General features: G+C 32.1%; 1 protein-coding gene and 2 long non-coding RNA genes across 4 annotated transcripts in view; 2 read left to right on the forward strand and 1 right to left on the reverse strand.

The window, feature by feature from the left end:
- LOC109822139 (protein SMG9-like) overlaps positions 1-22,805 on the reverse strand; it is a 31,385-nt gene that overhangs the window by 1,884 nt on the left and 6,696 nt on the right. The gene's annotated exons all lie outside the window — the stretch shown is intronic.
- LOC109822140 lies at positions 19,023-20,693 on the forward strand. The gene is made up of 3 exons (XR_002242037.1): positions 19,023-19,275; positions 19,366-19,425; positions 20,466-20,693. It is a non-coding gene; the product is annotated as an uncharacterized LOC109822140 (long non-coding RNA).
- Positions 19,974-20,151, forward strand: LOC109822141. The gene is made up of 2 exons (XR_002242038.1): positions 19,974-20,038; positions 20,120-20,151. It is a non-coding gene; the product is annotated as an uncharacterized LOC109822141 (long non-coding RNA).

The raw sequence follows: 22,805 nt of genomic DNA on the forward strand, positions 1-22,805 counted from the left end.
CCCCTTAAAATCGTGAATATTGAAATTCACATAAGCAGTTCGTAAATAGTTGAAACGAACAAAATGGATAAAAATATATATGGCTCATGAAACCATGAATTTTAAATATGCATATTTACTTCCCATTGCATTGTTAAAAAGATAGACAAAAATTGTGGGTTATACTTTGAAAATTGCGATATTTAAAGACAAAGAACCTTTTGTCATCTGGTCAAAACGAATAAAAACTGGCAAAAATCATGGATTATAGTCTATGAAAATTGTGAACCTTGATGTTCACATGGTTAATTGATTAATGGTCAAATTGAAAAAATTTCATGGATTATAGCCTATGAAAATCATGAATTTTGAACCACACATTTATTTTCCATTGGAACGAAGAATAAATATTGATAAAAATCACGGGTTATAGCCCATGGAAATCACATTTTTTTATGAAAGAACATTTAATTGTCATGAGAGTGAAATTAACAAAAATAGGCTGAAATTGCGGTTATAACCAATGAAAATCACAAAATTTGAAGTGTGTATACTTGCTTAGAATTAGGATAAAAAGAATAAAAATTGCCAAAATGAGAGGTTATAACCCACCAAAATCCCAAAATTTGAAGTAGTCTATTAGTTGTCATCGGGTCAACTGAACAATAATGAACAAAAATTATAAGTTATAACCCATAAAATCCGTAAATATTAAAGTTCACACAATAAATTGTTAAATGGTAGAAGTGAACAAAATGGGGGAAAATTTCATTGACTATAGCTCATGAAATAACAAATTTAAAGTACGAATATCTATTATTCATTGGGTCACAGAATGATAATTGACAAGATTGTAGGTTATAGCCCATAAAAATTACGATTTTTAATGAAAGAAAGTTCAATTGCCATTTGGTTGAAACAAAAGAAAATAAATTAAAATTGTGGCTTATAGGCTATAAAAATTGTGAAATTTGAAGTATGTATAACTACTTCCTATTAGGATGAAATGAATCAAAGTTGCCAAATTTGTAAGTTATAACCCACCATAAGTGTGAATGTTGAAGTAGTCATAATTAACTGTCATTGAGCCAAATAGATGATATAGACAAAAATTAAGTTAAAGCCCACAAAGATCACCAATTTTCAAGTATGTATAATTACTTGCCATTAATATGAAAGGAAGAAAAATTACGAAAATTATGAATTATAACTCACCAAAATCACATATTTTAAGATAGTCATAATTAATTGCCAATGAATCGAATGACTGATGATGGACAAAAATCATGAGTTATAGCTCATGAAACTTGCGTATATTGAAGTTCGCACAAATTTAATTGTTAAATGGTCAAAATGGAAAATGGACAAAAATTACCATATAACACACGCAAATCACAAATTTTGAAGAATACATTTATTTTCCATCGATTTGATGAATGAAATTGACAAAAATCATGAGTTATAGCCCCTGATATATATTGATTTTTTATGAAAGTTTAATTGACATTTATCCAAAACTATCGAAAATAGACTAGAATAATGGGTAGCCCATGAAAATTACAAAATTTTAAGTACATATAAATAATTGTCATTGGGTCGTAAACGAAAAAAATGCCAAAGTCTCGAGTCATAACCCACCAAAAATGCAAACTGCTAATTACTTATAATTAATTGTCATTAGGTCTAACGAATGATAACAAACAAATACTATGGGTTATTAGCCTAAGCAAATACTGAATATTGAAGTTCATACAATTAATTTTAAATAGCTGAAACAAGCAAAACTAGATAAAAATTATGGCCTATAGCCCATGAAAAATCACAAATTTTAAAGTACACATTTATTTCTCATTGGATTGCAGAACAAAAATTGAAAGACAATCATTAATTATAGCCTTTGAAAATCGTAATTTAAAAAAAAAACTTATTTGTCACTCGGTCAAAATGAACGAAAATTGACAAAAATCACGTGTCACAAAGTCCATGAAAACCACGAATGTTGAAGTTCATACACTTAATTGCTTAATGGTCAAAACGAAAAAATATAACATTCATGGACTATAGCCCACAAAAATCATGAATTTGGAAGTATACTTATTTATTTATTATTAGATCAAAGAACAAAAATTGATAAAAATCGTGGGTTATAGCATATGGAATCATGATTTTTTTTATAAATGAAAATTTAACGCAACTAGGATGAAAGTAATGAAAATAGACTAAAGTAGTAGGCAGTAAGCCATGCAAATCGCTAATTATAAAGTGCGTATAGATACTTGCAATTTGGATAAAAAGAAAAAAAATAAAGAAAATGATGATTTATAATCGGCTAAATACCCATATTGGTATTTTAATTCCACCCAATTTACCAAGAAGGTATTTTAATTAGGTAAACCTGCTTTAAGACATTTTAATTGATTCAACTTACCAACAAGACTATTTTTCTCATCGGCGACCAGTTTTCCGGCGAGAGCTCGTCACGTGCGTGGCACGTGATGACTTAAACTGATTTTTAGCTGCTGATGTAGCACCGATCTGTCCTATTTTGGGTGAATTGAGATTTTTAGAGGGTTAATTTCTGCCTTTAAACACCACCATGTCAGAAAATCCATGCCACATCAGCAGCTAAAAAACAGTCATCACGTGCCACGCACGTGACGAGCTCTCATCGGAAAACTGGTCGCCGACGAGAAAAAGGGTCTTGTTGGTAAGTTGAATAAATTAAAATGTCTTAAAGTAGGTTTGCCTAGTTAAAATACCTTCTTGATAAATGGGATGAAATTAAAATAGCAATATGAATATTTAGCCATTTATAATCCACCAAAATCGATAATTTTGAAGTAGTCATATTTGTTATCATTGGGTCAAATAAATGATCAATATAATAAAAAAAATGTGGGTTATAAGACATGAAAATCATGAATATTAAAGTTCACACTATTAATTGCAAAATGGTCGGAATGCATAAAATGGACAAAGATCATGCACTATAACACATGAAAATAACAAACTTTGAAATACACACATTTATTATCCAATAGGTCGAAGAATTAAAATCATGGCTTATAGTCTATGAAAATCGTGAATTTGAAGAATATATAACTACTTGTCGTTAGGACGAAACTGATGAAAATTGCCAAAATCATGGGTTATAACTAAGGGTGAGGAAATTTTGTTTTAAACCGATCAAATCGACTGAACTGCCCGAAATTCAGTAATTCGATTTGGTCTTGTACACAATTGGGTTTGGTCTGTTCAAATACTTTTAAAACCACAATGACCGAACCGACTGAATAATCATTTAAATGCACCTAGTAAGCTTTCATCGCAGGCCAACAAGCAGCACTTCAGCTCAATGCAAGGCATCTCAAATTTCGAGGGGATTCCAAGCTGGTGATTAGTCAAGTGAGAAGTGAATGGAAGACTCAAAATAAACGACGCCTTTATTAATTAGTCAGTTGTCTGGAACATTTCTAACTGGCCCAATATTGTACGGTCACTAAGTATAATATATTAAAAACTTGGTATGTATCCTACTTACTCGATACCCTCTTTCACTATTCATAGGATCCACCCATGCACCCATGTCACTAATCCAATTTCCAACTCAACGAGCTGTTACACGTAAATGTTTGTGGGGTCCACGGGTTTTCCCTCTTTTACCAAGTTGTAGATACCCAAAAGAAAGTCCTTTGTCCTCTCACGAAACACAAGGCATTTAATAAGCAAATTACATCGCCATCACCTTCTTTTTGCTTTCGGCTCTTCTTTGACCTCTACTTCCACCTCTACATGATACTTTTGGCCATTGCGAGAGCTTTTGTTTCTTGGTTGCTACTTAACGTTGAAGATCTTAAGAACCGAAAAAGTCGACCGAACCAAACCAAAATATTTTGCTTTGGTTCGGTTCGATTCTATGTCTAACTCGGTTCGGTTCGGTGTGGTCGAAAAATGGTTAAAACCAACCACGACTGTTTGCTCTCCACTAGATATAACCCACCAAAATCTCGAATTTTGAAGTAGTCGTAATTAATTGTCATTGGGTCAAATAAACGATAATGGACAAAAGTTCATGGGTTAGCCAATGAAAATCACGAATATTGAAGATTGCACAATTAATTCCTAAATGCTTGAAACGAACAAAATGGACAAAAAATATGGACTAAGCACATAAAAATCATGAATATTGAAGTTTACACAATTAATTCCTAAACAATCAAAATGAAAACGTGAATTTTGAACTCTACAAAATTATTTGTCATTAGGTTGAAATGAACAAAAATTATGAGTTATAGCTTATGAAAACGCCAATTTTAAATTTTGAATTCTGAATTCCGCATAACTTATTGCCTCTGAAATTACCCTAGAGGGGGGTGAATAGGGTAATGTGCTAATCTAATCCGATTTAATGCCAATTAAAACTTGTTAACAAATATATCCTAGCAAGAATGTCATTCCACTTTTCCGCCAACCTCCTTTTAATATCATCGTGAAGGCGCAATCCATCCAACCTCCAACAACGATGTTTGTCTAGAATACCTAATAGGCAAACATAAACACTAGACAAATGATGTTAGGAATTATTTGTAAATCATCAAAATAAGATTAGAGATATAGGCTCATAAACATGAGACCTAACAGCCTCTAGAGTCAGAACAAAAGAAAACAGACAAAAGTCGTGGGTTATAGCTCATTAAATTATAAATTTGAATAAACAAAATTATTTGCTATTGGGTTGAAATGAATAAAATTTGACAAAAATCAATGAAATTGTGAAATTTGAGTTTCGATTAATTTATTGACATTGGGTCGAAACAAATAAAAATTAAATAAAAATTGTGGGTTATTTGCTCATGCCATCATGAATTTTGAACCTCGCAAAATTATTTTCCACTAGGCTGAAACAAATGAAAATGAAAAAATTGTGGCTTATACCTTATGAAACCGTGAATTTTGAATTCCAATTTAACTATTTGCTATTTGGTCGAAATAAACAAAAATAGACAAAAATCGTATTATATCTTATGAAATCATTAACAATGAATAAACAAAGTTATTTGTCGAGTCAAAATGAATAAAAATTGACTAAAATCATGGGTTGTAGCTAATTAAATCGTAAAATTTGAAGTCCATATAATTATTTGCCATTGGGTTGTAACAACTGAAAATGAATAAAAATCGTGGGGTAGAGCTCATGAAAATAATGAATTTCGAACTCCACATAATCATTTGCCCCTAGGTCGAAACGATTGAAAATGAACAAAAATCGTGGGAAATAGCTCACGAATTTGTGGATCTTGAAGTCCACAAGATTATTAATCATTGGGTCCAAATGAATGAAGATGGACATGAATTGTGACTTCTATATCAAGAAATCATGAAATTTGAACTCCACGTAATTTATTTTCATTGGGTTGAAACAAACAAAATGGATAAATAATCATAGGTTATAGCCAATGGAATCATAATTATGAACACTAATTAATTATATACTCTTTAGATGAACGAACGAAAATGGGCAAAAATCTTAGGTTATAACTCAAGAAATTGTGAATTTAACGTCCACAGAATTGTTTGTGACTGTATCGAAGCACATGAAAATGAATAAAAAAATCATGGGTTATAGCTCATGAACTTTGTGAATTTTGAACCCCGCTTAATTTTTTCAATCGAAACAATAAAAATGAATAATAATCGTAGGTTATAACTTATGGAATGATAAATTTTGAACTCTACATAATTATTTGTCAATGGATCAAAATGAACAAAAATGAACAAAAATAATTATTTATAGCTCATGAAATTGTGAAATTTGAACTCCGCTTAATTTTTTTATATTAGACCGAAATGAACGAAAATAAACAAAAATCATGGGTCAAAGCTCATTAAATTGTGAATTTTAAACTTTGCAAAATTATTTGTCATTAGGTCGAAATGGATAAAATCATAACTAAACTCATGAATTATGAATTTTGAACTCTATTTAATTTATTGAAATTAGGTCAAAATGAACGAAAATGGACAAAAATCATGGGGTATAGTTCATAAAATTGTAAATTTTGAATGAACAAATTTATTTTCCATTAAATAAAATGAGTAAAACTTTACTAAACTCATGGGTTATAGCTTATTATTTCATGAATTTCAGAGCCCACATAATAAACTGGTAATAGGTTGAGCCAAATGAAAATGAAGAAGAGCATCATGGGTTAAAACTAATGAAATCATGAATTTTGAACAGAACAAAATTATTACCCATTGGGTCATAACAAACGAAAATGAACAAAAATCACGAGTTATAGCTCATGATATCATGAATTTTGAAGTTCTCATAATTATTTGCCATTTAATCGGAATAAAGAAAAATAAACAAAAATTATAGGTTATAGCTTATGAAAATCATGAATTTTGAACTCCACAAAGTTATTTCCATTTAGGCCCAAACAAACAAAAATGAACAAAAATCATAGCTTATAGTCCATAAAATCATTAATTCTAAACTCCACTTATTTATTTGTTACTAGGTCAAAATGAATGGAAATCAATGTTTAAAAAAGCAGAAGCGCAAGGCGAAGATCTAGAACTTTGACGAAACGAGGCTAAGCTTCAAACCATGTGGTGTAAGCTTCAAATCATGAGTATAAGTATGTTAATTATAAACTTGTAAAAATTATGAACATGTAATATATATTGATGTAAATAATTCATGTCTTGATTAGTAAAAAAGTTAAATATGTGAAGTATAGAAATGAATCATATAAAACTAACCTACATACATAACGTATATATTTTATTTGCACTCACGTGGCCATACAAAAAATACATAGGGCATTGTAATGTCAATCAAAAATTCTTTTCTATCCTCCTATCTTGTCCGATAGATGCGCTTCAAAAGAAAAGCGCTTTATGAAGCATGAAGCGTAGGGGTGGCAAACGGGTCGGGTCGGGTCATAGTTGACTCGACCCGTATAAGTGTGACCCAACCCGACCCGTTTAATAAATGGGCCAATGTGATCCGACCCATTTATTAAACGGGTTACCCGACTCGACCCATATAACCCGAGTGACCCGTTTATCAAAGCTCACTTCAATGTTGGCAAAAAAAATTGAATCTTAAACTATTGAGTAGAGAGCAAACCTATCCAACTATTTTGGTAGACACAGGATTCAAACTCGAGTCCTAAGATTAAATACTTCTAGTTTTACATTGTCATAAAGATAAATAATAATAATAATTAAATAAAAAAAGACTTCAAGTTAAATATAGAAAAGAAGAAAAATAAGACTACAAGGACCTCATTTAAATTCTAAAAAAGGACTTCTCAAAATTAATTTATTATTTAATGATTTTGGTAACTACAAGACCTCTTTTTTAATTTCTCCCAACTCGACAGTAATTAAATGTGCAGTCACTGTCATCCGCTCCAGCGAGAGCACACAAATCGAAGTTGATACATTTCTTTGATTCACATCAAAAAAATCTCCGTCCCAGTCTCCTCCAAAACCATAGAGAGATAAACTAGAGAAAGAAAAGGCAATCTCAATGCGAGAAGAAGGCGGCAGCAGCAGCGACGACGACAATCTTCAGCGGATCAAGCGAGCGGCGGCGACATCATATGACTATGACGGGCGATCCTCGCGTTGGATCGGCATTACTCGGTTCAACGTCCTCACCCCCCCTAACACAATGTCAAGCATCGAAGTCGTTGAGCACTTCCCAAGCGCAAATTCTACCAGAGATTCGTGTCACTGGCCGACTTGCCTTCGTTGCCCTTGCGCTCAGCCTCCGCTCGCGGCGGTTGCCTCGGCTTGCGCGTTCGCCACCATAGAATCAAGCTCAGGTAGGGTTTCTGAAAGAGTCGAGGTTTTGTGAGAATTTCTCTTCATCTGGAGTCTAGACCGAAACCCATTTAGAATTAAACGGGTCAGTTATTGGGTTACACGAGTCAATTCGGGTCAATCCTAATTTACCCATCTAATAAACGAGTCAGTTCGGGTTGATCCGTTTATGACCTGACCCATAGAACTCGACCCACACCCAATACAAATGGGTTGGGTCGGGTCGGGTCATAATTTGCTACCCCTAGCAAAGCGCACACTTCAGTTAATGCTTGAAGCGATGAGGCATAAACTTTAAGGAATAAATAGCTTAATTATCCTCCTATCTTCTCCGATGGATGCGCTTCAAAAGAAAAGCGTTTTATGAAACGCAAAGCGCACACATCAGTTAATGCTTAAAGCTATCAGGCATAAACTTTAAGGAATAAATAGCTTAATTCTTGAGTTTTGAAGTATTTACCCTTCAAAAAGTTGTGAAGCGAGTTTTGAATTGAGTTTCAAAAAAGTTTTTTCAACATTGATGAAAATGAATAAATTTTGTGGGTTACAACTAATAAATTGTGAATTTTTAACTCTGCAAAATAATTTTTTATTGCATTAAAATTAACAAAAAAATCATGACTTTTAGCTCATGAATTTGTAAAAATGTGGGTTATAGCTCATGAAATCGTGAATTTTAAACTCTGAAAATTTATTTGTTATTGAGCGATATAAATGAATATAGACAAATATTGTGGCTTATACAGTCGATAAAATTATGAATTTTGAATTCCACAAAATTATTCATCATAGGGTCGAAATAAACAAAAATAGACAAATTGTGGCTTATATAATTCATCAAACTGTGAATTTTGAACTCCACAAAATAATTCGTCATTGGATTAAAAAGAATGAAAATGGATAGAAACTATAACTTATATGTCAATAAGTCATGAACCTAGAAGTTCATATAATTATTTGTTATTGGGTTGAAATAAACAAAAATGAACAAAAAACATGAGTTATAGGTTACGAAAAATCATGAATTTTGAACTCTGCTTAGTTATTCGTCATTAGGTTGAAATGAATGAAAATGAACAAAAAATGTGGGTAAGAATTTATGAAATTGCAAATTTTGAACTTTGTAGAATTATTTATCATTGGGTTGAAATGAATAAAAATGGACAAAAATTGTGGGTTAGAACTCATGAAATTATGAACTTTGAATTTTGAATTGCGCTTAATTTATTGCCTTTGAGCCAAAACGAAAGGAAATGGGCAAAAATCGTGGGTTATAACTCATAAATTGTAAAATATTAAATGAACAAATTTATTTGTCATTAGGTCGAAATGGAAAATTGACAAAATTTGACTTCTAGCTCATGAAATTGTCAAATTTGACTTTTGCTTAATTTATTGTCATTAGATCCAAACAAATGCAAATGGATAAAAATTGTCGGTTATTGCTCATAAAATTGTGAACTTTGAACTCTACAAAATTATTTGTCAATCAGTGGAAACAAATAAAAATGGACAAAAGTATAGGTTATAACTCATGAAACAGTGCACTTTGAATTCTGGTTAACTATTTGTTATTTGGTTGAAAAAAACGAATATGGACAAAGATTCTCATGAAATCATTAAAAGTAAATAAAAAATTTATTTGTCATTGGGTTAAAATGAATAAAAATTGACTAAAATTATGGATTATAGCTCATTAAATCATGAATTTTGAAGTCTATATAATTATTCGTCATTAAGTCGAAACAAACAAAAATAAATAAAAATCGTGGGTTCTACATCAAGAACATCATGAATTTTCAACGCCGCTTACTTATTTGCCATAGAGTTGAAATGAACGAAAATGAACAAAAATCATAGCTAATAGCTCACGAACTCGTGGGTGTTGAACTCCACAAAATTATTTGTCATTTGGTTGAAAGAACGAAAATGGACAAAAAAATGCGATTTCTAGATCATGAAATCATGATACCATGAAATTTGAATTCTGCTTAACTTATTTTCATTGCATCGAAACAAATAAAAATGGATAAATAATTATGGATCATATCTCATGAAATCGTAATTTTAAGCACCAATTAATTATACACTATTTGACCCAACGGACGAAAAAGTACAAAGATCTTGGGTTTTAGCTCATAAAATAATGAATTTTAAAATCCACATAATTATTTACGATTAGATCGAAACAAATGAAAATGAACAAAGTCATGCGTTATAGCTCATGAAATTTGTGAATTTTGAACCCCGCTTAATTATTTGTAATTGGGTCAAAATAAACAAAAAGAATAAAAATTATGGGTTATAGCTCATAAAATGGTAAATTTTAAACATCACATATTATTTGCCAGTGGGCTAAAATAAAAAAAGGGACAAAAATCATTGTTTATAGCTCATGGAATTTTGAAATTTAAACTCCACTTAATTTTTTAGACATTAGGCTGAAATAAACGGAAATGAATAAAAATTGTGGGTTATAGCTCATGAAGTCATGGATTTTAAACTCTGTAAAAATATGTTATTAGGTTGAAATGAATAAAAATGGACTAAAATTATGACTTCTAGCTCATGAAATTGTGAAATTTCAATTCTATTTAATTCATTACAACTAGGTCGAAACGAATAAAATTTGACAAAAATCGTGGGTTATAGCTTATAAAATTATGAATTTATAATAAATAAATTTATTTTCCCTTAGGTCGAAATGAATAAAAATTTAGTAAAGACATGGGTTATAGCTTATAATATCATGAGTTTTGAAGTCCAGATGATGGGTAACAAAAATCATAGGATTATAGGTCATAAAAATTATGAATTTTGAACTCCACATCATTGTTTACCATTGGGCTAAAATGAACGAAAATAAATAAAAATCATGAATTTTAAATTCTAGTTAATTATTTGCTATTTGGTGGCAGTAAATAAAAAATGGACAAAAATTATTGGTTGTAGCTCATGAAATCGTTAACTTTGAGTAAAATAAGTTATTTGCCATTGCGTCAACATGAATAAATGACTGAAACCACAGATTATTAAATTGTGAACCTTCATGTCTCGATAGTTACTTACATTTGGTTGATATAAATGAAAATGAACAAAATTGTGGGTTAAAGGTTATGAAAATCATGAATTTGAATTTCTGGTAGTTGTTTGCCATTAGATTGAAATGAACGAAAATAAAAAAACGTGCGTTGTAACTCATGAAATCGTGAATCTTGAACTCTATAAAATTATTTATCATTAGGCCAAAATGAACGAAAAGAGACAAAATTGTGACTTCTAGTTCATGAAATCATGAAATTCGAACTTCACTTAATTCATTTTCATTTTATGGTGTAATGAAAAAAGGGGACAAAATTGTGACTTCTCGCTCATGAAATCATGAAATACGAACTTCACTTAAATTTATTTTCATTGAGCCGTAATGAACAAAAATGGACAAAAACAATGGGTTGTAGCTCATGAAAATGTGATTTTGAACACTGGTTAAATATTTTCTATTTGGTCTAAACGAACAAAGATGGCAAAACTCATACCTCATAAATTGTATTTTGAACTCCATATAATTATTTGCCTTAACGAAAAAATGAACATAAGTCGTGGGTTATAGCTCACAAAATCGTCAATTCGAACTCCACATAATTATTTCCCACTAGGCCAAAACTAATGAAAATGAACAAAAAAAGTGGATTATTGCTCGACAACATTTCAAAAATTAAATTTTGGGTACTTATTTACCATTGGGTTGAAATGAACGAAAATGAATAAAACTCATGGGTTATGGCACATGAAATCTTGAATTTTGAATTCCGCAAAATTATTTGTTGTTGGGTCAAAACAATTGAAAATAACTGAAACTCGTGGGTACAGCTGAAGAAATCATGCTTTTGAACTATGGTTACAAATTTGCTATTTGGTATAAACAAAAAAAATGCATAAAGTTAGCTCATAAAATCGTGAATTTTAAAGTCCGCATAATTATTTGGCAAAATAAAAAATAAATAAAAATTATAGGTTATAGATCATGAAAACCATGGATTTTAAACTTCACATAATTATTTCCCACAGAATTAAATAAAAATGAACAAAAATCGTGTTTCATAGCTAAAGAACATCGTGAATTTTGTACTCTGATTAATTATTTGTTATTTGGTTAAAACAAACAAAAATGAATAAAAACCATGTGTTACACCTCATGACATTGTAAATTTTAAACCCCGCAAAATTATTTACCATTGGGTCAATGAACAAAATTACACAAAAATTGTCTTATGAAACCGTGAATTTCGAACTCTACATAATTATTGGGTGTTTGGTCAAAACGAAACAAATGAACAAAAATCATGAGTTATAACTCAAGAAAATCATGAATTTTGAACCCTTGTTAATTATTTGCTATTTAGTCGAAACAAATGAAGTAGGATAAAAATCATGAGTTATAGCTCATGAAATTGTGAATTTTAAATGAAGAAAATCACTTGTCGTTGGATAGAAATGAACAAAAATTGACTGAAATTGTGGTTTATAGCTCATGAAATTATAAATTTTGAACTCTACTTAAAATCTTATCATTGGATTGAAATGAATGAAAATGGACAAATAATCATGGGTTATATCTAACAAAATCATTTTTTTGAACACCAATTAATCATTTGCTATTTGGGAAAATAAATAAAAATGGACAAAAATTGTGGGTTATATAGCTCAATAAGTTGTGAATTTTGAAGTATATATATTTAATTACTTGCTATTGAGTTAAAACGAACAAAAATGAATAAAAATCGTGGGTTATAAATCATCAATATCATGAATTTTGAACCCCACTTAGGGGTTGTTCGTTTCGAAAAAAATTTGGGAAATAAAAGAATAGGAAACATATTTCCTATAATAATTGTTTTGAGGTTGTTTGGTTGGCTTAAAAAAGAAGAAAACTATAGAATATGAGATGAGATGAGATGAGTTGTCTCCTTATTATTGGATGATGTGAGTGATTTTAAAAAAAAACTTGTTTTGAGGTTGTTTGGTTGGTTAAAAAAATAAGGAAATGAATTGGAGGTATATTATTTGATGGTGTTTTGAGATTGTGTTTGGTTCATTTTTAAAAATAAGAAAATAGATGAGATGAGATGAGTTGGAGGTATATTATTGGATGATGTGACATATACTTAAGGAAATCAATTTATTGTTTTTTTTAGGAAATGGATGCAAAGGAAGGTTTAATGAGATGAGATGAGTTGTCACAATATTATTGGATGATGTGTGTGATTTTTAAAAATGAGATAAGATGAGATGTGATGAGTTGGATGATGTAACACATTTCTTGTGTTTGATTTATTTTTAAAGGTAAGAAATGAGATGAAATGAGATGAGTTGGAGGATAAAAATATTATTTTATTGGATGTTGTGGGTGAGTTTTAGGGATGAAAATGGATAAAAATATTATTTTATTGGTTTCCTTGTACCGATTTCCTTTTCTTGGTTTTTAGGAAACCAACCAAACGGCCCCTTAGTTATTTGCTATTGAGTTGAAACGAACAAAAATGATAAAAATCATGTGCAATAGCCCATTAGAGTATGCATATTTATTATCTACTAGGTCTAAGAACAAAAATTAACAAAATTGTCAGTTATAGCCCATGAAATTTGCGATATTTTTTGAAAGAAAATTTAATTGCCATTTGGTCAAGACCGGTGAAACTAAACTAAATCATAGATTATAGCTTATGACCATTATTAATTTTGAAGTGTGCACTATTTGCCATTAGGACGAAAAGCGCTAAAAATCCAAGTTATAACCCATGAAAATTGCCAATTTTGAGGTAGTCGTAATTAGTTGTCATTGAGTAGAATCACGACGATGAACCAAAATTGTAAGCTATAGCCCATGAAAATTACGAATGTTGAAGTTTAAAAAATTGCTAAATACTATACGAACAAAATGGACAAAAATCATGAACTATAGCCCGTGAAAATCAAGAATTTTTCAAGCACTCATAATTATTTTCCATGAACTATAGCCCATGAATATCACGAAACGAACCAAAACTGCCAAAATCATCAATTATAACCCACCAAAATCGTGAATTCTATACTCATAATTATGTCATTGAGTCATATGAACGACAATGAAAAATATTGTAAGTTATAGCCCACAAAGATTGTGATTATTGAAGTTTGAAGAGTTTCAAAATGGTCGAAATGAACAGAATGAACAAAAATCATGGACTATAGCCCACGAAAAACATGAATTTCAAAGCACAAATATTTCTTTTCCATTGGGTTGGGAATAAAATTGATAAAAACATGAGCAGTGTTGAAAATAACGCGTTTCGTAATGCAAAATAACGCTTAACGTAACGTAACGTTAGCTTATCGTTACGTAACGTTTGAAAATAACGCAAAGATAAAATAACGTAGGTTATTTTAGCTATAACGTAAGTTACGTAACGTAACGGCGTAACGTTTTATAACTTAGGTTATTTTGTCAATGGCTTAGATTGCTTTTAAAAGAAATGAACGGCTGTGATTGAGTTATAACTTAGGTTATTTTCCACCTCCCCTTCCCCTTTTCACGCCTTTTTCATGCCGCCCGCAGCTCCGCCTCCCCTTCCCCTTTTCACGCCCTTTTCACGCCGCCTTTTTCACGCCGCCCGCAGTTCCGCCTCCCCTTCCCATTTTCACTCCTTTTTCATGGATTCCAACCCAACCTAATAATTTCATACTTCATAGTTTATGGATCATTGGATCCTTTTTTGTTTCGAACTTGAAGTATTTTATGCTTTTGGATTGATTGTTAAGGCAAACATGGTTGATTTGGTGTGAAATTGTGATGATATATTGATTTGTGAAATTGAAAATAACGATGATTATTCATATTTTTTATTTTGAATGTTATATATCTATAAATTATTTAAATAATAATAAATTATTTAACCTACGTTACGCTATGCGTTATCGCTATTGTAACCTAACCGGAGGTAAACGTTACGCTATACGTTATCGCTATTTTCAACATTGAACATGAGTTATATAATCCATGAAAATCGTATTTTTTTATTAAAAAAAAGTTTCATCCTCATTGGATGGAACCTAATGATAATAGACTAAAATCACAGGTATAGCATATGAAAAATGCAATTTAAGTATGTATAATTACTTGCCCTCATAACAAAGAACAAAAAATGCCAAAATCATGGGTTATAATTCACCCAAATCGCGAATTTTGAAATAGCCATAATTAATTGCCATTGGGTCAAATGAATGAAAAGAACATGCAAAATGGAAAAAAATATCATGCATTAAAGTGCATGAAAATCACGAATTTTGAAATACACATTTATTTTCCATTCGGTTGAAAAATAACAACTAACAGAAATCGGGTTATAGCCCCATAAAAATTGTAATTTTTTAAGATAGCTTATTTGCCATTGGATTAAGACGAATGAAAATATGCAAAAAAAAAGAGGGTAAAGGCCACAAAAATAGCAAATATTGAAGTTTTTCCACAATTCTTAAATGGTCAAACCAAGAAATATAGACAAAAATCATGGACTATAGCCCATGGAATCACAAATTTTGAAGTACACATTTTATGCGACAAAATTGCGCAAAGCTATAAGCGGTTCATTTTAAATATGCCACCTTGATCTCGACATCAATGCTATAGCGTTGAGACAGTGAAAGGCTGAAGATGGAGGGTTGATTTGGTCTGCAATAGCTTGAAGGCCGCAAGAGCTTGCCACCATAAAGGGCTGATTTGGCAATGGATGGCTGGGGCTTAAGGGTTGCTAAAGCTAGAGGAATGAAGACGATAGGAGATGGTGAGAGAAGAGCTGAGGATGGCATTGTTACTGAACTTTGAAGAGGATGATTTGCCTGTGAGAGCAAGCTTCGACAAGAGAAAGGAGGCAGCGGGGGCCGACTGTTTTTTTTTTTTTTTTTTGGAGGGGAAAATGGGNGGGGGGGGGGACTTTTTTTTTTTTTTTTTGTTGGAGGATGAAATGGAGAGAAGTGGCAGCGGTGTTTAGGATTCTTTTATCGACAGATAGCAGAGAGAAACAATAATGGGAATTAGGTTTTATTAAAAAAAATGGATCGGGTTTGGTACCTATTGGGAAAATCAGCTTTTTACAGCTTTGGCATGCTTCTTAGCGCTATTGTAAGCAAAAAGCGCAGAGAGCACTCTTCGCCGCCGCAATTGTCCAAAGCAGTGCGTTGGGCCACTGCTAAACTATTAGCACCGGTTTAGCGACACTTTTTGCTACTATTTAAAACCAATGTTTTAAATATCGGCGATAAACCAATATTATCCACTACAAGAAATCGGGTCTTTAACGACCAAAATTAACGAAGGGACTATTTAACCATTGTTATTATATATACAATAATGACGGTTTCTCACACCTTCATTGAGCTTTTTATAAATATTAAGAGAGTTAAATAAGGATAGACAACGGTTATTTAGACCCTTCGATGATTAGGTCTTACTACCTTCGTTGATGAGGAGTCTTGAAAACGAAGGACCTATTAACCATCGTTAAAGATGAAACCTAGTCCTAATAGGAGAATAAATCTAATTAATATAATTGAGGAGTTATATATAACAAGTTCTCACATATATGTAATTCTCTATCTCTCTAATACATCACGCAAAAACCCTAGGAAATAGTGCTCCTCCTCTTCATCAGTTCATCTTTCTCGACGGCAATATTACCAACCGCCTCCTCTTCTCGGCAACCGCAACGTGACCCTCATCCGCATCCTCTCCTGTTTCTCAACAGTAACATCATCTCCCCCTTCTTCTTACCACGGTAGCAGCAAGACCTCATCCGCCTCCTCTTCCTCTTTCTCGACGACAACCAACCCTCGCCCCCCCCCCCCCCCATCCTTAAGCAGGTGGAAGATCTTATAGGGATCACCTTGACCAATCATCCAGAGAAGAAAATTAAAATATCACACGAAAGACGGGGAGATAATTGGAATAAAAAAAGTATTTTTTTTGATTTGCCATATTGGAGAACTCTCTTATTGCGACATAATTTAGATGTCATGCATATTGAGAAGAATATTTGTGATAGTCTGCTGGGAACAATCATGAACATTAAAGGAAAGACAAAGGATAATATCAAAGCCCGTCTCGATTTACAAGCAATGAGTTTAAAACCGGAGTTACATCCAATCCAGAGAGGAGATAAACTTGTGATGCCAGCAGCTTGTTATACTTTATCCCAAGAAGAGCAAAGCAAATTTTGTCGATTTCTAAAGGAGTTAAAAGTTCCAGATGGATTTTCATCCAATATTTCTCAATGTGTAAATCTTAAAGAGCGTAAGATTTTGGGGTTAAAGAGTCATGACTGTCACGTTCTTTTGCAGCGCTTGATTCCTGTATCGATTCGTGGCCTTCTTCATGCAAAAGTGTGTGAAGCAATTATTGAACTTTCCATATTCTTCACTATATTATGTGCCAAGACATTAAGGGTGGATGAACTTAAGCAAATTGATGAGCAGATTCCACTTACGTTATGTAAGCTTGAGAAGATTTTTCCACCTTCAATTTTTGATGTTATGCTGCATTTAGTAGTTCATTTAGCATCTGAAGCCATACTTGGAGGGCCTGTTCGATTTCGATGGATGTACCCAGTGGAGCGTCAGCTTTATACTTATAAGTCATATATCAGAAATAGGGCACGTCCAGAAGGGTCAATTGCTGAAGGATATATAGCAGATGAATGCATGACTTTTTGCTCAAGATATCTAAAAGGCTTCGAGACAAAGTTTAATCGCCTTGAAAGAAATTATGAAGATGACAATAGAGAATGTAATGAAGCACAACTATCTATTTTCAGACATAGTGGGCGGGCATTGGGTGCTGCCACCACCCGCTACCTTGATGAACGTGAGTGGTTGCAAGCTCATATTTATGTTCTAAAGAACTGTGATGAAGTGCAACCACACATTGAGTAAGTCACTAAAGTTTAAGATTCTACTAATAAATTTACTATAGTTAGTCAACGTTAATCATATTTATGATATTTTAATGTAGGGACTACAATGAATTCGTGAGAGAACCCACAAATCACTATGATGATAAAGATTGGGATAAGAACTTTATCGAGTGGTTCCAAGCTCTAGTACGTATATATCTTGCCTTATTTTTTAAATATCTTGATTGGTTCATTTTATTACATGTTCCATGACTTGATCATATTTTGGTTTTGTTTAGGTTTATCAGAGTTATCGAGAAGATGATGACTTACTTTCACTATCTCGTGGTCCAAGTAAGATTGTTAAATGTTTTACTGGATTTGTCATAAATGGACATCGATTTCATACAGAAAGTCGAGATAATTGTTTGTCAACTCAAAGTAGTGGGGTTGCAGTTGTTGGTGATGCTGGTGATGGTGGAGATATAGATTATTATGGTGCTTTGGTTGAAGTTGTCGAATTAGAGTATCCTGGTAGAAGAAAGGTTGTTCTATTTCGTTGTAAATGGTGGGATGTGCACGGCAAAGGAAAAGGGACCGCTTTGAAAGAAGACAAATATGGATTTATCAGTATTAACTGCCGACACTTGCTAAAGACGAATGACCACTTTATACTTGCTGGCCAAGCATCACAAGTTTTTTATGTTGAGGATATTGCCAATGAAGGTTGGCATGTAGTTCTTAAAGCACAACCCCGTGATTCCTATGATATGCCACCAGATACAGATGATTGTGGGATAACAGACGATGGAGTTGAAGCTTATTTGCAAGATGAATCATTTGATGCTCAGGCTATTGCATCAACATCATTGGAAGATGATTATATCAATTTGAGAAGGAGTGATATTGATCCAATTATTGTAAATTCGGTCTCAACTTCAAAAAAGAGGAAAAAGACTCAAGCAGAGAATTAGAACGCTTTAATTAAAGAATAGAACACAAATGATATTGTGTTATTGAGATAAAATTTAAGTTGTATCTTCACTATAACTATTCCTTTTTTAGACATATGATGTTCTTTTCTTCATATTTTGGATGTGGCTTTGACATTGCAGCAAGTGCTTCTACATTAGTGTATTATGTATTTATTGTTATGCTTGTCCTTCGTGATATCTTCTTCTTTTATTCATTTCTCTTTTGATATTTGTTTCATACATAGTGTGTAATACTTAAATTCCTTTTCATAGCAGGAAAATGAAAACTCAAGAAGTCACTTCCAAAAGCAAAAGGGCACAATTTCTAGCACCCAGGTCATTAATTAGGAAGCGACTTCAAGCACTTGCAGAAAATTCATTAAGAAGGGAACAACTCCGTACTTGTCATGACAAGAACTTGAATATTCAAAATCCAATACAAGATCAAAATATGGGTACAAATTTTAGTGCTGATTCAGAAAACTTTGAAGAGGAGAATTTTGCACAAAATCGCAGGAGAAGTGCAAATACTAACAATGAAGAGAATGATGATTCTGCAGGTTGATGAGACTTAAAATTTATTATTATTTCTTTTTTATCTTTCAATTTATTTTTTATGATTGGATTAATAATTGCCCAATTTTTTGCAGAATCAAATAATCATCGAGTGCAAAGTGATGATGTAATACTAAATGAATCTCGACAAGAAGGTATATTCTTTATTAATTACAAGAAGTAATATTTTTATCAATTTCTTTTTACCTATATCTTGTTTCTAACATATGATATGATGTATGCAGCTGATAATTCTCATAAGAAGAAAAATCCACCTCGTGGTAATAATAAGTGTCTAAAGTTGAATAATTTGTCACATGGGGAGAAAAAGATCATTACTTTTTATCAGAATAGAGCTATTGAGCCAGAATTTTCACGATATCTTGGAATTATTATTCGTGATAGAAATATTTGCCCAGTAGCTGTTAAGAATTGGGCTAAAATACCACAACAAAATAAAGATCATATATGGGCATCCATTAAGGTACATTGAAAATTAATTTTTTGCAATTGGTTTTTAATTCTTATAAATTAAATTTTGATTCAAATTTGATATAGGATAAATTTGATGCTGAGGACATGGAGCAAAAGAGAGAGTTAGTAATGAGACACTTGCGCGATTTGTGGAATAAGTGGCGTGGTGACATGCACAGGAAATATGTGAAAGAAAATTCATTGCAAGTTGCACTTAGAAATAATCCTACAAAAGTGAGTGTTGATGACTGAGATTGGCTAGTTAAGGAACATTATTTTTCTTCAAAATTTCAGGTATTAATCTCCTAATTTTATTAATTTTGTTCCATGTATATTGTTGGATTGTTGAAATTATCTTTTAATCTTGATGTATAGAAAGCAAGCCAACAAAATACACTTAACAGAGGCAAAAGAAAGATGCTCCACCACACGGGCAGCAAACCCTTCAGACAAATTGCGTGGGAATTGGTAACTAATTTCCTATTTATTTAAAACTACTTTGTTTTTTAGTTTGATATTGTACTCATTTTTATTTAATATTTGAATAAGGGTGGCAAGTCAGGAAATTCACCTGATGTGGCACAAATGTTTCATGAAACTCGAAAGAAAGCTAATGAAACACTAGATATTGAGGATCAAGATAAATATGTAAGTAGAATATGTGTTTAAGTTTGATAATGATGTATTATATAGTGCTAACATATGGATTTAATTTTTATAGGATGAAATTGTTCAAGTCAAACAAGCAAACCCTTCACTTTCTGACATTGAGATAGTTGAGAAAATCTGGGGGAAGCAATCTCATGGTCACATCACTGTATTTGGTGGCGGGACTACTTTAAAAGATTTGAGAGGACCGCTCCCTAGTCGATCTGATCTGGAAGCACGGGTTATAGAAGAAAAGAGAAAGAACCAGATGCTTCAACAACGCTTAGATGAGCAGGAGCAACAACAACAAAGGATGTCTGAGTTGGAGTCACAAGTGAAAGCTATGCAAGAACTTTTTTTTAGGCAATCACATTCATTGACTCCTCAAACTCGAGAACATGTGCAGGACTAGGTAATTATTTTTTGTAAAATCTCTTATATACTTTTATGATTGACTACTTGCACTAAAAAAATATGATTTTTACTTAATAAGATAATATTTGCTTAATTGATATTTCTTAATTATGTGATTTTTTTTAAATTTTTCAGGCTATCCATGCAAGATTAGGAGGGGGTAGCTCGAGTCTTCTTTTGATGATGATTAGAGATGAAAGAATGTGTCTTCCCAAACTTTTATTTTAATTTGTTTTAGATAGTTTATGTATTTTCCTTTGGAACAATTAGAATATTAACTCTTATTATTAGTATTGAATATTTGAGGATGGTGGAATTTTATTTATTGATGTTATTAATGAATGGAATTTTTATTTTACCTCTTATTCATTATTGGGTATTTTTAATATGTTTTTGTTGTGAATCTTAGTGTCTGGTTGAGAATAATATGATAGTTGCCTATGAATGGAAAATTTATTATTAATGTATATTAGAAATTTATAGTCTACAATGACGGTTTTATAAACCGTATTTTGTTCATCAACGAAGGGAAAGCACCGTCGTTGATGTGTTACTAATTACCCATTATGTGGACTTTTACGACGGTATCCAACCGTCATTAATTAGTCTTCAACGACGGGAAAATATCCCCGTAACTAATGGTAACGACGGGAAAATATCCCGTCACTGATGGTAACGACGGGAAAATATCCCGTCACTAATGGTAACGACGGGAAAATATCCCCGTTACTGATGGTAACGACGGTGATAATTACCGTAGTAAATATTAATGACGGTAATATGTTCCGTCGTTATAGACTCTATAACGACGGGTAGTATATCCCTTCGTGACCCTTTAGCGAAGAGGGCTTCAACGACGGGTGACGAAGGGATTTTTCCCCGTCGTTAGCATACAATAACGAAGGTTTTTAGCTCTTTAACGAAGGGAAATCCCTTCGTTAAAGATGTAATTTCTTGTAGTGATCGGTGATTTATCGATTCTAGGGGGTCTTCTGCGAAGATAAGTTCGATTTTAAATCGGTTATCTTTTTTGGATATTTATCGCCGATAATGCGGCGATAAAGTGAGTTATTGGCCGATATTGTCGGCCCAAAAATTGAAGTTATCGGCTTTTGGTTTGAGTTTTGATTTCGGACAAGAGGCACCTATTCAATGCATTTTAAACCTGACCAGATCGAGTATCTACCATTGATTAGAAATCATAAACATAATTATTTATATTTTGGTATGTTTATATTTTCATTAAGTATGGTTAGAATACATTTTAAAATATTATATTATGTATATCACCATCCGGTAATGTCATTCCGATAAATACTATTTATCCTCGATATATCTCCGCTATTCGCTATCCGATATGAATTTTGACTGTCCGATAAATCCCGATAAGTGATTTAAAACTTTGTTTAAAATTCTAGTCGAAAGTATCGGAAATAGACTATAACCATGGGTTATAGCCCATAAAAATCATAAATTTTTAAATACATATAATTACTTACCATTGGAACAAAGCGAACAACAATTTGCCAAGTCCTGAGTCATAACCCACTAGAATCGCAAATTTTTTCGTTATGATTAATTGTCATTGGGTCAAATAAACAATAATAGACAAAAATCGTAGGTTACAACTATATTATAATCATTAATATTGAAGTTTGCACAATCAATTTATAAATAGTTGAAACAGACAAAATAGATAAAAATTATGGCTTATAACCTATAAAATCACGAACTTCGACGTACGCATACTTATTTTCCATTGAGTCGTAGAAGGAAAATTGACAAAAATCATGGGTTCCTTTGAAACTAGCGATTTTTGGAAAAAAAACTTATTTGTTACTCTTTCGAAATAAACAAAATTTGACAAAAATAGTAGATTATGGTCCATAAAAATCATGAATATTGAAGTTCGCACACTTAATTGCTTAACGGTCAAAATGAAAAAAATGACAACTTTCATAGACTATGCCCATGAAGATCATGAATTTTAAATTGTGCA

The sequence above is a fragment of the Asparagus officinalis genome, chromosome 8 (assembly GCF_001876935.1).
Source record: "Asparagus officinalis chromosome 8, Aspof.V1, whole genome shotgun sequence".
In the NCBI taxonomy this organism is placed as follows: domain Eukaryota; kingdom Viridiplantae; phylum Streptophyta; class Magnoliopsida; order Asparagales; family Asparagaceae; genus Asparagus; species Asparagus officinalis.